At 39.0% G+C, this 15,858-nt stretch overlaps 1 protein-coding gene across 14 annotated transcripts in view; it reads right to left on the reverse strand.

The window, feature by feature from the left end:
• GTDC1 (glycosyltransferase like domain containing 1) overlaps positions 1 to 15,858 on the reverse strand; it is a 172,626-nt gene that overhangs the window by 61,961 nt on the left and 94,807 nt on the right. Inside the window, exon 1 of one of the 14 annotated variants that reach the window (XM_032114036.1) lies at positions 11,856 to 11,985. The exons of the other annotated variants lie outside the window; for them this stretch is intronic. The gene's annotated coding sequence lies outside the window, so the exon portion shown is untranslated. Of the gene's footprint in view, positions 1 to 11,855; positions 11,986 to 15,858 lie in introns of those variants that run through there. 14 annotated transcript variants of the gene reach the window in all.

The raw sequence follows: 15,858 nt of genomic DNA on the forward strand, positions 1-15,858 counted from the left end.
TATGATGTATTTCAAACACTTTGATTCTTAGGAACCATTTAATTAACTAGATAATAACTGCACATTTGTCCTACTTGCCATTCACCAAAGTTAAGTTTCAACATTACTTCTGAAACTATCCTGCATGCCTGTCATTCAGCAGCTTTTATTTCAAATTACAGAGGGGAAAAAATTGTCCTTGATTATTCCTATGATATTGACGACACCAACACATGGCATTGGAAAAACTGAGGAACAAATTTTCCATTTTTAAGTCTATGGATAGTGTTTCATGGCTGCAAGAAGAAATCAGATTCTCAGATGATATAAACTGCTCAGATGTTTATAAATTGCTATAACTGGCTTACAGGAACTGCAGATCTTTAAGTCAGATGAAGATCTGGTGACAAACCATGGTTTCCCAAAGAAACCATTGAGAAACAATCTCTGAGCCTTCTGCATCCAAATACCTCACAGGGAACAGATTGCAGTCATAAGGAAAGAAAGATCTCTGAGCTGTATAAAAAATGAAAAATCTCTGTATTCAGCCCAATATTATACTGTTATTTTGGTTAAAAGATTTATGGCACACTTGCTACTCAACTAAGGCAACTCACAAATGCTGCATCTCTTTGGCAATGTGGCTTCACCAATAAAATGGGGTCTGTCAGAACCAGATGCTTATTTTTCAGGATTAAGGAATCCATGTCACAGTTAAAACACTTTCATGTGCTTAATGGACTCACCCCAGTTGTGCTGGAAAGGTCCTTTAAGTCTGCATTATAAAGGCCCCATTTTCTGGTTGTATTTTTAAAAGTTTAAAAAATAAATGCTTGTTGGACACAGCAGAGCCTGTAACACAAACCTTTATTTGAAGAATACAGGTGCCTTTCTGGGACTGACCTAAGCAGGATTCTGATGTAGGAGCACCAACATGGGTTGAAAAATGTCTCTGTGTGGTTGGGATTTTAAAAGAAATTTAGGATTCCTATGGAAGGCACAAAATACATGTGTTGCTGCCTTGCGAACTGATGAGTGAGGGGAATAACACAGGGATTCCTTTCTTTATCCACTTTGCTGATAAACCTGCCTAAATAATTGACTTTGGTACTGACTTGGACACTATGGCTCAATTCTTCTGAACTATCTCAACAGTCTGTGCATTTGAGGAGCTTCCCCCATGACCATGAGCCCCTAATGGGGGCAGGGAAAGGAAAAAATAAACTCTGTCTCAAAACCTCAATCTTTGGCTTAGACTGCCCCAGAAATAGGTCCCATTTGAAATGTGAAGATCTTGATGATGAGTAAATAAAACAACTGAGCACACTGGGTTCCCACAGGCTGAAGAGCGTGTGCACATACAGGCATGCATGAGCACACATGTGTAAAGGACTGCTGCTCAATCCTTCGTAGGAAACCAGCTGATGACAAATACTGGTAATCTATTTAGAAATGTGGTTTCATAGTTCAGTCCTTTGGGGCTTGAGAACTTCACTCATCACGTCTCTGGAGCATTACACAGTAATCTCTGAAAAACTGCATGCTAGATTAGCTCTGAGGATACTTCTGATGATTAAAGGCACTGAGGATCTTTACATTTATGTGGCTTGATGAAGACCAGCACCTCCCAGTCAGACATGGAAGGTCCAGCACCCTGGGAGGGGTCAGAAAGCAGCCAGCAGCAGTATAAATCTGCCAGAATATCTCAAAGGTAGAAAAACCCACAACCACCTCCTTCCACAGGCGTGTTCAAATAGCTCTATTGGTTTCCATCACAAGGCAAGCTCTTACTTCCTACGTCTCAACTGTACATTGCTGCCTCGTGGTGTATTTGTAGCATATTCTGCCATTAATAGTGGCAGTATGTAGGCAGCTCTGAGGACACATCCCAATCAACATCCACAGTCCCAGAGCCCTCAATCTCACTCAATTCCTCATTTATCCCCTCCCTCAGCCAGAAGAACTCTGCATGACCTGCAGCATTTCTGCATCTTCACTGTTGCTCTGTTGTAAAGTTGGTGACTAAAGAGAAGTCACAACACAAAATCCAGTAGAGGAACAGCTGACCAGCAGGTAGATGCCAGAGAAATGATTCAGGCTGTCATGGTGCTTCTATGGTTTCTCCAATTAATATTATAAAATGCATAGAATTACACAGCTTAAGTGTATTAAACCAAAGGAACTGCTCCCTGCTGAAAAGTCCTGATAAATAATGTCACTTAGAATCACCAAATGCTCTGGGTTGGAAGGGACATTAAAGTTCATCCTGTTCCACCCTTAGAATTCCTTCCTGAGATCTAATCTAAATCTGCCTCCTTCATCTTAAGGCCATTCCCCCATGCAGGTATAACTTAGGTGTAATTGTTGCACCATCATCCCACAGAAAAGTGACAATTTTTTTTTGCTGGTAAATGCTGCTATGACTATTATTCTAAAAGCTGTGCAATTTAACTATGAGACCATATCAATTAGAGGTGGAGTACATCAACTCTGTCTTCTAACCAGTGCAATAATCCACCCCAGGGGAGTTTTCGATACATGTAATAGTAGATTTACTCAATATTCTACAAATAGACACCAAAAACTTCAGAAAAATGATGATGTTCATCCTGTTTCTACTGATGGTTCTTCTGTCACATGCCACAGAAATATTTTGACAAATACAGGAATATTTTAGAAAGATGAATAAAAGCAATGAACTACAAAATGGTCTTGTTTATGAGAACATCGACATATTAATTCTCATTCTTTTGAATAAGAAAAAGCCACAGATCTGTCAGGTTAAGAAAATTATTTTCACATTGACAGGAAAATAGATGCAGATGATTGAAAATTTGAAATTTATTAGCATTTTATTTCCTCTATATTAAAAAATAAACCTCACTACAGCAAAGTTTCTACAGAATAAAAAACCCTCAATGGCTATGAGAAGACAGGCAAAGAAGAGAAGAGTGATGATACAGCTGCCTGCTGCCCCAAAAATGAGTGAGCACCTAAAAACCATCATGATTTATTATGCACATAGCCGGGGTTCTGAGAGAACACAGAGATATTACCTCCAGCATGTCTCATTAACAGGTTAAATTCTGTTGTTGAAATTGTTTATGTGTTTTGCCTCTTTCCAACCAGCTGAACAATGCCCTGTTAGATCACAGAATCAGAAGTGCGTGGTTTCGAGTCTAGGACAATCCTTGACGAGCACATTTAAACTTAACATGAACCTGGATGCAAGTTAAAAGAAGTCAGGGGATGAGGTGACAATAGAAAGGTTGTTATGGGAAGCACAGGAACAGCACTGGTGAGAGAGGATACAACCCCACCTTCCCACTTAAGAATCAGATAAAAAAGAACCATCAAAACTAACACGGGAAGAGCTGTGACAGCAACCACTTCACATCACATTCTGTGGGTAGATGATTCAAACCCCATGCATGCAAAGCACTAAAATACACCAGCAAGCTCAGTAAGATCAAACATTTTTTTCCACACTGTCCAAAGCCCTTCTAACATTATTGTGAGCATCAGACCATTCATGGTAAAGGTGCTGATTTATGGTTTTTTGACACTGGAAGCTCCTCAAGGGGAAGTTTAAAGGCCATTTACCATCTATGTAACCTAATGCTACCTACATATATAAATATGCATGTATGTATGTTTTGTTTGTTCACTCCATCCTTTTGCACACGCTGATATTCAAAGGTAAAAACTGAAAATAAATGGAGGGTGTTACACTGGATGCCAGATTTCTGCACCTGGGTTTGATTCCTGACCATCAGTGGTTGTACATGGAAAATCAAGTTTAACTGTCAGTGTGTAGTCATATCAGTGACACTATCACTGAAATTATGGATACCTGGTTTAAAGAAATAAAATAATTTGCTGGCAGACCTTCAGGCACCAAAGAAATCTGAGTTTAATACACTGATTAACGTTTCCAGCACAATAATTGTGTACACGAACCTCTATTAAGACCTTCTTGCAGGTTCCCCAGTAACTCCTTATGCTGAGCTTTCATTTAAAAATATTTCCAATATTCTCCTTTCCAGCAGCTTTGCTCACCCTTTAGATACTGCCCAGCCTCAGGTGACTTCAGCAGGTTCCCCCATGTTCCCATGTGAAATGATTCCTGACATTTTAGCTTGTATTTACATCTGTATTAACTTTACACATTTAGAAATAAATAAAGTGCAGCTTCTCACCTCTCATATAGCAATCCAGACATGTAAAAAGAATTGCAGAGTTATATTTATGGGTACACACTAATTCTTGATAACAAAATAACTAAATGTTCCCAACAATTTCTTCTGGCATGCAGCAGTAGTGCTTTTTGTAATCCACTTTATTCATCTGCAGTAATTCATCCCATTCAGAAGAACAAGATTTAAAAATAATATTTAAACAAGGTTGAGGATAACAACTAAAAGGTGCCCATGGAGAGACATATTTAAATGCCTGCCAAATATATTTACCTAAGTCAACAGTGAAGTTTTATTTGGCAATTCTGCATTTTAAAGCTATTGTCTCAATTAGGCCAAAAAGGAGGATACTGCTTATGACTGCAAGTCTCTGCCTGCATTCATTTATTGTTCAGTTCACAGTCTCTGAATACAACACAATCCTCCAACGGAGTCAGCTTTCATAATTCAGCAGTACAAAGTCTGCAAACACATGTAACCTAGATCCATATTTCACAGTGACAGCATATGATAGCAGAATGTGAAGTATTAATGCTAGTGTCACTACAGTCCTACACTCTACTGCACTTTAAGAGAAAGCAGCTGCTGAGATGAAATGTGTGCCAACTGTCTGAAGACAGAAACATAAGAAACATTCCTTCTGTTACAAAGGGAGAGACACACACAAACAGACTTTCTTTTAGACTCAACAAGCACAAAGTTTCTTACTTTCGCCTTTTACGTTTCTATTTCAGAACCGCTCACGCGCTGGGGGAGAGACGTGCCTGGGTGGGAGTCCCAGCCTGGGCACGGAGCAGCTCCCGACGCAGAGCAGGGTTGAGTGAGGGTGATGCATCAGTACAGGGAACTGCTGGAATGGTGACACCAATCTGGCACCATTCTCCAGAATCATGGAATCACTGAATCATTTAGGTCGGAAAAGCCCTCTACGGTCATTGAGCCCAACCATTTCCACAGCAATGCCAAAGCCACCCATATCCCCACCTGGCTTTTAAATCCCTCCAGGGATGAGGACCCCACCACTGCCCTGGGCAGCCTATGTCAGTGCTGGACAGCCCTTTGCATGAAGAAATTTTCCCAAATATGCAACCCAAACCTTTCCTGATGCAACTTGATTCTGCTTCCTCTCATCCTGTCACTTATTACCAGAGGGAAGAGCCCGACCCTCACCTGGTTGCACCCTCCTGTCAGAGAGTTGTAGAGCACAATAAAGTCTCCCCTGAGCCTCCTTTTCTCCCTCAGCCACTCCTCATATGTCCAAGAAAACCCAATTGCCACCAAATTCCTGATGAGGTATGAGATATAAACATTCAGAATGCTGGGTAGAGATGCTGTAGGACCTTCCAGAAATGCTGTATCAGCTTTTCAATAACCAAAGCAGTGAAACAGTCTCCTGCCTGCAAACATCTTTGTCCTAACCCATCCTTGTGTTGTGCACCTGCTACTGAGAGCTTTCTTAATTGAACTAAGGGACACGCTACAGAATTGTGATTGGATTAATAAGGTGCATTTTTTAAATCTATTCTCTACATAGAGAGCAGTAGAGAACATGCTCTTCTTGATTTGTGTCTAGTCCTGGAGCAACACCACCAAATGATCTACCACACAGTGTATCACCACCTTTTACGCCCGGCGCTACAATAAGAGTGTGACATAATCTGAAACGCTCGGCCGTAATTCACTTAAAAACTACTACAACCTCATTGACCTCCTTATCAAACAATTTATTGTGCATTTACAGACTGGACAATGAAATAGAGGAGGCAAGGTATTAATGGTGACACTATTTGGCAAGCTCATAGCACAGTTCATTCAAAAGGCAATTTTAAAATTGAATGAAGAGGTTTGACTAGGCAATAAAAACAGCCACAATGCCAGTGAACAGTACTTAGGAGGAAAGCCTCTAATTATCCTATTTATAAATCAACAGCAATTTTACTGATGACTTCTTCTCAAACTTGATTAAAATAACTTCAAAAAATTAAAAAATAATCAGATCATATTTATTTTATTAAATTACGATTTTAAAGCGTTATTGATTCCCTTCATAAATGAAAATGATAAAAACTTGAGGACAAGAATGAGACAACATTTTTTAAGAGAAACATTTGTACAACACTCTGCAACATAATTATAGTGCTGCCCTTGGGGAAGGGGATTTTATTTTATAATGAGAATGTTTACACTGTTATGGGGTTCAATCTATCTGGGAGGGAAGGTTAAACTTCTTTCCATTAAAGACAGGCTTATAATGAAAAGCTCTGAAAGGAGAATGGAGTCTAATATAGTAGATGTAATGGCCTATTAAATGATTCACACACACAAAATGAATCAAATTCATTGTATCTTACTGCACTTTTATGACAAAATTGTTGAAAAAATAAAACTATTGTCAAGATAATTGCATATTACATATACTGTATTACTGTAACTACTATTCTTATTGGATGACCCAGAGTCTACATTTTAGGGACGTTAATAGGACATTACATTTTAAATACTTTATAGTATTGGAATGTTGCACAAAAATCCCCCTTTCACTCTGAAGGCAAAAATCAATTCAGACTTAAAGTCATGCTGCAATTCTGCATCATTCTTTTTCAATTAAGTTTTTGCATACATTCTTTATGATGTCATTTCTACATTCCTGCAACAGATGTTTGTTTATATCCCAATTTACCCAAATGCTTCTGTACTAGTCCCTGAACGTAACCTCTACAACCAGCTTGTGTTTCCAAAAACACAGTACAAGAAATGTTTCCTTAAACTTGTCCCCTCAATCTACTGCTAAAAATCACCATCTCTCATCGCCACACAGTAATGGACATTTTCTTACAGGAGCTTGAATGTATCAAAAATACCAGAAGAAATTAAATAAAAGTCATGGTACACCTCTAAAAAAAACCCATTATATATAAGCAGGTCGAAAAGTAGGAAACATTTGCATGAAGGATTGAAAATTTTACATGAGATCTATAATGCAATATTTTGGCCTACTACTAAGAGTTCTGCAATAATAATGACTGTTCATTAAGGAGCTGGTCTTGCAAACACACAGATTGAGAAAATCTACATGACTGCATTTAGTCACCTACAGAACTGTCCATATGTGCTCTTATATTAAGCATCAGAAACCTTGGTTTATTATCTTTTTGCTAATAAATGCTTCTAAAATACTGGCTGCATTATTTTCACGTGTTGGAAAGCACCAGGATGCACCTGGTATTATCATAATGCAAATGAAAGCATAAATAATATAGGACTGAGAATATTTGGGACACTTTTATCCAGTAAATAAAAACACTATGCTATTAAACATAACTGCAATAAAGCAAATTAATCATCCACATCTCAAGGAAGACAGCATAAGAATGTAAGAAATTAAACCAGAGTATTTTCATAAAGAAAAGTCGTGGAATAAACAGCAATTGAGCAACTTGGTCAGTGGAAGGTGTCCCTGCCCATGGCAGGGGGATGAAATGAGATGATCTTTTGAGTGCCTTTCAACCACCATTCTGTGAGTCTATGAACTTGCTTACCTTGCTTATAAAAGTAAGATACCTTGAGGAGAACAAAGTTCTACCCATGAACAAGACTCTTTTCTATTAAAATTAACGAAGTCACCACCCACGAGCGTGTGATACATTAAGAGATGGAGAAATTATCAATGTGGAAGGTAGCAAACCATGAATGAAAAATGGCACGGGTTGTTGAGGCCAAAATTCAGTTATTTTCCAAAGGTTCAGTAGTTGAGAGTGGAGTGGGAAGTCTGAAAGGCAGCTCAATAGATAGACAACATACAAGAGAGAAATCAGCCCATTAAATAACTGGACTCCTAACTCACCATGGAGGAGCCACTCCAAGACAGTTTCTAGTGGTGAATAATGCCAGACAAGGTAGATTGGCTTGGAACAGTTTCACATTGTAAGACTACAGGCCTCAGCTACTCTTCCTGGAGTGAAATAGTGCCAATAACACACATTATCCAGCAGATGCTTTCAACTGAGGAATTCAGGACTGTGTGTATGTGGGATGAACGCTCATTCAACAACCACCAGCAGTGAAGGTTCATCAAATCAGCCATTTATTTTCTCCTCCTCCTATCTGCTTCCAGAACCTTCCTTCTCTCTTTATTACAATGACATTGCCCCAGCTTCAGGCATCCCTATTACTGCACTGGAATAATGCTGACACATCAAACCTCTTTATTGGTTGCCCACAGCTATGCAGGAGGATGAGCTGCACATCCTCCCGAGTCGTTGTGTTTGAGTATCTCCACTTACCCAACAACTGCTCTGTGGATACTTTGATTTTCTAGGTGAACAGGAATATCAGTCCAATTCCCCCACGAAAAGGTTAAAAGAGAGAAAAGTAAATACCAGAGCTTGGACCTCTGAAGACAACCAAATGCTCAAGTCAAATTTCACGTACCCAAACAAGGCATCTTCATCATCGCAAGGCATCCTCCTAGTTAGCATTCACTTTAGGCATTCCAAGTTAACAAATGCTATCCATTTTTTCCTCAAGGAAAATCCATTTGTTTTCTTTATAGTAGGTCTTTTAAAAGGGAGTCATAACTGATGGATTACAACATGTTTCTACCTTTTCAATCTGAATTTCATAAGAATAAAATAAACCACAAATGAAAGTGCTTGTACCAGGCACGTTGAACCTTTCTTCTTCTATTAGCATATCAGTCTGCAATCATAACTAGATCAATAGCGAAGATATCTGCTTAAAAGAGCACCATGCTTTCTTTTGTCAGAAATTCATTACTTTTTATTAGGGTCATTGCTTGAAAACTTCAAAACACCATATGGACCTAATTGTGGTTTATTTTGGCAAAAAGGAAGACACTGTAGAACAATTGAGGCATTACATTCTACAATTCCATTACTTTCATCCCTCTCCGTTTTATTACTGTGTCATTAAAGGCAACTTGAGTGAGCGAAGAATTATAGTGTCATGTGTACGGGCTAGTAGATTAATAACAAAACACACTCAAGTTTAAAGGTATCTAACAGCTGTTTTCATTATTTTGTGTAAATACGCTTGAAGCATATCTATCTGATTAGTGGATAGAGTGCTCTTCTCTGTCACATGCCATGGGCACTGCTATGTGCAAGTAATCAAAGTGCTCAGAAAATGAGTTTACATTGTTCACTGCTGAAATACACAAATGTCAGAAAGTGACTGCGCATCAAAGCTTAGGCAAATCAGCTGCTGCAAACAAACAGACTCCAATGCACATCGCAGCTTTAAACATTCCTCTGCAGCACAATGACTGAACAGGACTTATTGCCAGCCCAAATGAAGTGATGCTCGCAGAATAATAAGTCGCCAACGTACAGATGTGCTGACAAGTCCAGCACTGGGTACCGCTGAAAAGAGCTCAGCTGTTTCCAGAACCAGAGATACACTGGTTTAGTATCATAAATATGTCCTGATATCAGGCAACTTTATGGATCTCACACAAGGTCTCACTAGAAAACAAAAAAAAAGGAAAATTTTTTACCTTTTAGTATTTTTTAATATTTTAAAAAAATTTTTACTGTGACTTGTTTACCAGGAACCCTGTCAGCTGATCCCTCCATTTATTGGCAACAAAAAGACAACAGTTTAGGCACCCAAAAAGGGTCAAATCCTCTCTTTTCCATATATAGTCACATCATTCAAGATGGGTAATTCAAGCTCAGATGGCAGATAACACAAGTGAACTCCAAATCCAAAAGTCGTGCGATGGAGTTTGAGGAAGGACAGATAAAATTTCAGCCACTGAAAGGAATCACTGCATAAAAAGTTCTTTCTATCCTCCATTTGCTTCTAGCACAGACTGAGGCAGTTTTAGTATTAAAACTACTCTACACAAGGATGAAAGTGAGAGAGCCCTACAGACTCATCAAAATAAGAAAGTTAAAATAAACTCAGTCTGACTCCAATGAGCTCAATGGAATAATTTTATCCAAATGCTTCAGTGAGCAAAAGTAAACTGAGGCAAAATAGAGAAGGCTGCCTAGAGAGCCACAAGACTCAAACATTTTGCCTGAGGACAGTTTTTATTGAAGCACATCTCACCTAATGCTTTCCCAAATCCCTGTGGGTTATCAAGCCTTCGGTACCACTTCTACGTGTCTTCTGAGGGATGCCCAGGCTTTCAAAAAACAACAACTTCCATGAACTTGCTGACATCCTATTCCATGAAGAGTTCCAGACCAGGCTGGATGGGGCTTGGAACAACCTGATCTAGCAGAAGATGTCCCTGCCCATGGGAGGGGGGTTGGAACCAGATGGTCTTTAAGGCCCCTTTCAACCGAAACCATTCTAGAATTTAATGATTCTAAGAGTAATGCCTCAAAAACTCCCTTGTTGCAAAGGCAGAGAAGAGGAGGGACAAAAAGCACTGGCCATGATGTGGTTTTCTTCAAAAGCACTAAAATGTCCAGATGAACCCAGTACAGTCAGACAAAAGCATTCCCCTCATTTTTTTTTCCCTTCCCACCATGGTCATTAGGAATCTGTCTAAAAAAAATTCAGCCCTTCCCAAATGCAGTCAGAGGTTGAACAGAGGAGCTGGACGTACCTTACAGGATACTGCTCATTTATGGAACATGTGATTAATGATCTACGAGATAAACACTGTGCAGAACACAGAACAGACTGGGCTGTTGTGTCTTTTACAGATGCTGGGAACTCAGGATCTCCTTCACGGACCAGTTCAGGTCTCAAGACTGAAGTCACCAAGTGACTAACTCATAGACCATCTTTTTTCACCTTCATTTTGGGGATATCATCACAGCAAACATCTGCAGCTGCCTGGCACTACTCCTATATTGTTTAACCAACCATTCTATGAATTTATCAAACTTGCATTTCAATAGCATTTCAACAGTCATTTCACAATTAAACATCTCTCCAGAAAATAAAGAAAAAAACAAACCAAGCAACCACCCTCCACACCCATTTTTTTCCTTCCAGTCTCAGTCATTTAATAATGACCAATTTATACCTAGTGGATGTCGTAAGGATTATCCTGAAACTTAAATAATTCCTCCTCTTTCATAGCATTTATCCTCTGACTGTATTTATAAAGATTAACATATATCCCCTTCTCAACCTTTATTTTGCTAGGACAAGTGAACCATACTCTTTTAATCTGCTCTCATAATACAGATTCTCCTAATCATCCTAGCAGCAATTCTCTACACCTGTTTCACAGTTTAAATTAATCTTTCTTGAGCATGGGTGACCAGAACAACATACTACTTTTTTTTTTTTTTTCAGTGCTTTACACAGACACATCCATCTGTACATTTAAAATATCTTTTCTATGGTGTATGAGATCCAAACACACTTTTAAAATATATATATATATATATATATTTGGTATAGTGCAGCTATTTAGATGCACTAAATGTCAGTACATTTGTGGCAATACCTTCACAGCCATATAAACTGGTCCACCTCTTAATACATTAAAGTGACCAAGAGAAGGAAGAGCTGCCTGTTTCTCTATTTAACACCTGTGAGAACCATCAGCTGCAGATGGAAAATGCTTAACGGTTCAAAGGAGAATGTGGCTGTGAAAGCTTGGGGGTTTTTTGAGAGGCAAAGTCATAGAACTGAAGATGTAATCGCAGAGCATCCACAATGAGTATTCTGCCACAGAGAGGGGGAACGTACCTAAAACAAATCCATCCCGGAGAAATTAAATCTGAGGCTCTTCAACTGCTGCAGAACCAGAAATAAGAGACCTTTAGCTTCTAGACAAGAAAAGTTGATGAGGAAGCACAAGCGGAAAGATGAGGGTTCTGGCAGGGTGGTGAGACAGCACACACCACTAACAGATGATCTTTAAAGTCCCTTCCAGCCCAAGTCTGCCTGTGATTCTATGACCATTTGTCCCATGGCTGGTTGGGCAATAATGAAAATAGAGAGGATGTGGCCTCATGATGAGTCCCAGGGTTATGGAGGGGCAAGAAATACATGCAGCAGGTCATGGATGGACAAAGTTCAGCTTCCTGTAAGCCTGACCTGAGCACTACTGAGGAGTCATCTTAAAGGAAAATGGCACCATTTTATGAGGAATCCACTCTAAAATTTACCACAGACTGGATGATTCAACTTACTAATTCCTTCTTCCTGGCTGTTGTTACTAATGGTAACACTGTTTGAAAAACAGACTGAACATAATGATACCTTGCTTTATATTATCCAAATCTACTCTGCTGCAAATGCAGATTTCTCAACACAAAATGCCCCGCTACTAAAAAAGGTAATCTAATCCCAAGAGCTTTTTTCCTACATACTTGAGGAAAACTCTGACCCGTTGTAACAAGTCCAGAGGAAAACACAAAGATGCTTCAAGGACTGGACTCCCTCTGCTATGATATGGACAGACTGAAAAAGCTGGGGGTGTTCAGCCTGGAGAAGGCTCCAAGGAGAACTTAGAGCCCCTTAAACTACTTAAAGGGTCTCCAAGAGAGCTGGAGAGGGATTTTGGACAAGGGCCTGGAGTGATAGGACAGGGAGAATGGCTTCCCACTGCCAGAAGGCAGGGTTAAATGGGATATTGGGAAGAAATTCCAAGCTATGAGGGTGGTGAGACCCTGAGAAGCAGTGGCTGCCCCATCCTGGAAGTGTCCAAGGCCAGGTTGGCTGGGGTTTGGAGCAAACTGGGATAGTGGAAGATGTTCCTGCCCAAGGCAGGTGTAGAGCAAGGCGATCTTTAAGGCCCCTTCCAACCCAAACCATCCTATGATAAGAAGCTGGAAAAACAGTCCTGGACTTGGATCACCCACAGCTCTTCCACAAAGCATCCCTATGACTTGGTGTTTGCAAGCCCAGAACTGATGAACTCTCATTACCACTTAGAGATGCATCTTTTCCATAGTAAAGCAGAACAACCTCCTACCTTAAAAGCACTTCTGGCACGCTTACGTTGGGATTTTCATATTTTTAAATGTATGCCATCTGAATTATTTAAAGGGAAGAAGAGGAGGATTATTTCATCTGGGAGTCACAACTGAGCAGGGGGAATGTCCAAAATATAAAATATTAAGTATTTGCAAATGCAAAAGAAAAAAAAAAAAGAAAGAAAAAAACTAACCAGATTAAAACACTCCTTGCACAACAAAGAAATTATCTGTGATTTAGCAAAATTAAAAATCATTTAACTTCATCCCATTTGGTTATGTATAAATAAAACATCTGCATGAAGTTGTTCTTACACAGTACATAAAGGTCATCTCCATAGGACTGGAGAGCTATGCTTCAAGTTTCCTCTTCAATATGTGATTTTATGTATTCCATCGTGCAATTTTGTTCTCTTATTCTCTATTCTCTAAAATTCCTATAGAACATCTTCATATCTTCCCCACTGACACTTCCATCTGACGGTACCTCTGACTGTAACTGGAATGGGTTGTCTGCAATCTTGCACACAACAGTGCTTGAAGCAGATCCAACAAGCATAAAGTTTCAGTCTCACATTTAATAACAATTTGCAAGGCAATCTATTCCACCACTCTTTTAAAAGGTGCTGCTTGTTTGGGCTTTGGTTGGTTTGGGTTTTTTTTCCCCCTAAACTACTACTGTGTTCAAGATGAAATGTGGCTTTTTGTAAAGGTACTGCCATTCCCCTACAACTAGGAACAGAGATTTTTTTCATACTTCCAAGACTCATTTCTGACATTTTGTATTCTTAGTGAAGAACCTCTAAAAACTCAGATTTTTCTTCCTATTCTTTATATTTTCTGCAATTTTTAGCACATTACCAGTTTTCTTTTATGCTATATTACAAGTACTCACAATATTTAAACAATAAGTTTCTGTCACTGCCTCATGTAGCAACTAAGAAATAAGAGCCCAACATGACTGCCTCCTTCTCTGATACAATCCTGTAAGCATGAAATCCTTCTAAAGGGAAAAAAAAAAAAAAGAAAATCCACCTTCACTTCCATGCAATATTCATGAATTTCATAATAAAAAAATATGGAATTGTTCAAACGTTGAAGGGCAGTATTTTGAAATGCAAAATCCATCAGGGACAGCCTTGTCTATAAAAACCATCTTTCACACATGCAAATGATTTAAGTTCCTATGGATTGAAAGGGACCTGGACACAGCCACATCACTCAAAACCCTGTTAGTTTTGTGCCACCTTTTCCCACCCCTGTTAATGCTGTATTCCCACAAAAAGCCCTCAGTTCCCCCTGACTGCAGGTAAAATGAGGGTATTTAGTACTTTGCAGGATCCTACCATTAAGCAACATAATTTTTCCACTTTGAATAAAATCAAAAAAACTCAAACCCACAGCCTTAAGTCTGCCACAATTTTAACCAATTAAACTTAAAATTCACTTATGACAACAATTTGATGCAAACTCCAAAAGTATTTCATGTCTCAACCATCCTGAATGGGGATGGTATTTAACCCATCCCAGCACTCAGGAGAAAGACTCTTGTGAAACGAGAAGAAAAGAAACAGAGAATTGAGGGAGGAAGATGAAGAAAGCCCCAACAAGGGCTTGTGTTTATTATGCTTTAAAAAAAGTAACATAAAATCATATTAAATGGATCAAAACTTTTAATATTGTGGAAATTAAAGTCAAAATATATTATTGTTTAAATTCCCAGTAAGTACAGTTGAATGACTGTATTCCAGATGGAAACCTAGAAGACTGAGGAGCACCATCCATACCAGTTGCTGATGAAGGTGTCATTTTCATCCCTTCTCCCCTGACATCCCTCAACAGCAAATGCCCACATTTATTGCAGCAAGGTAGGCTATTCTCTTCCCAAGTTGCAGAGAAATTATTATGCATGGAAGTGCATAATAATCCAGTCCAGTCGTGACTCTACCACTGACTTCCCACATGAATATGCACGAATCAATTAAACCTCTGAATGCATCAATTTCCTCCTCGAGTAGTAATGATAATAATAATAATAGCTGCCCATTGTATAGGGCACTGCATGCAATATTTTTAATGCCTGCTAATGAAATGTGCTATTAATTATTAGGATGTGGTTTGTTTTTTGAAAGCCAAGCACCAGCACATCTCAACTTTGCATTCAAAGTGACACAACTTGAATATTTCTGAAAAACTGCCTATGGGAAAGTATTATGGAAAATCCTCCTTAAAAAGCAAATGGCATTTCAATCAGTATGAGAACTTGTAACTCTTACCAGCTCTGTTGCAGAGAAATTTGTAGCTAAGGGGTTAATCAGATTAGATGGGAGTGGTTATAGGCTCAGTGCCACAGGTTTTGCCCTTTGTGGCTTCTCACATCCCAGACTTGGAAAATATGAGCTGTGATACTGAGAAAGGTAAGAAGCCAGCACAGCCCCATAGTGATAAATGAGTTTGCATCATCTGTCATTAGAACTTCCTGCCAACAGGGTCATTCCCTATTAAATTACCACTTGTCAATGTTTAAAATACTGATTGATAAATGACTGTGCCAAAACTGATAACACGACAGCTTTTATTTTCTAATATTCTTGGTTACCACATTCTGCTACTTCAAGATACAGATATAGTAGGGTTTTTTCCAAGTACTTTAGTGAAAGACAATTTAATCTAATATAAAACTAACAGGTACTGTATAACCATTGGTCCTGATATACATTACATACTATTCTTCTTGCCAAAATAAACCTACTGGTGATTTAGCGATATGG

Source organism: Corvus moneduloides, chromosome 7, assembly GCF_009650955.1.
Source record: "Corvus moneduloides isolate bCorMon1 chromosome 7, bCorMon1.pri, whole genome shotgun sequence".
Classification (NCBI taxonomy): Eukaryota; Metazoa; Chordata; class Aves; order Passeriformes; family Corvidae; genus Corvus; species Corvus moneduloides.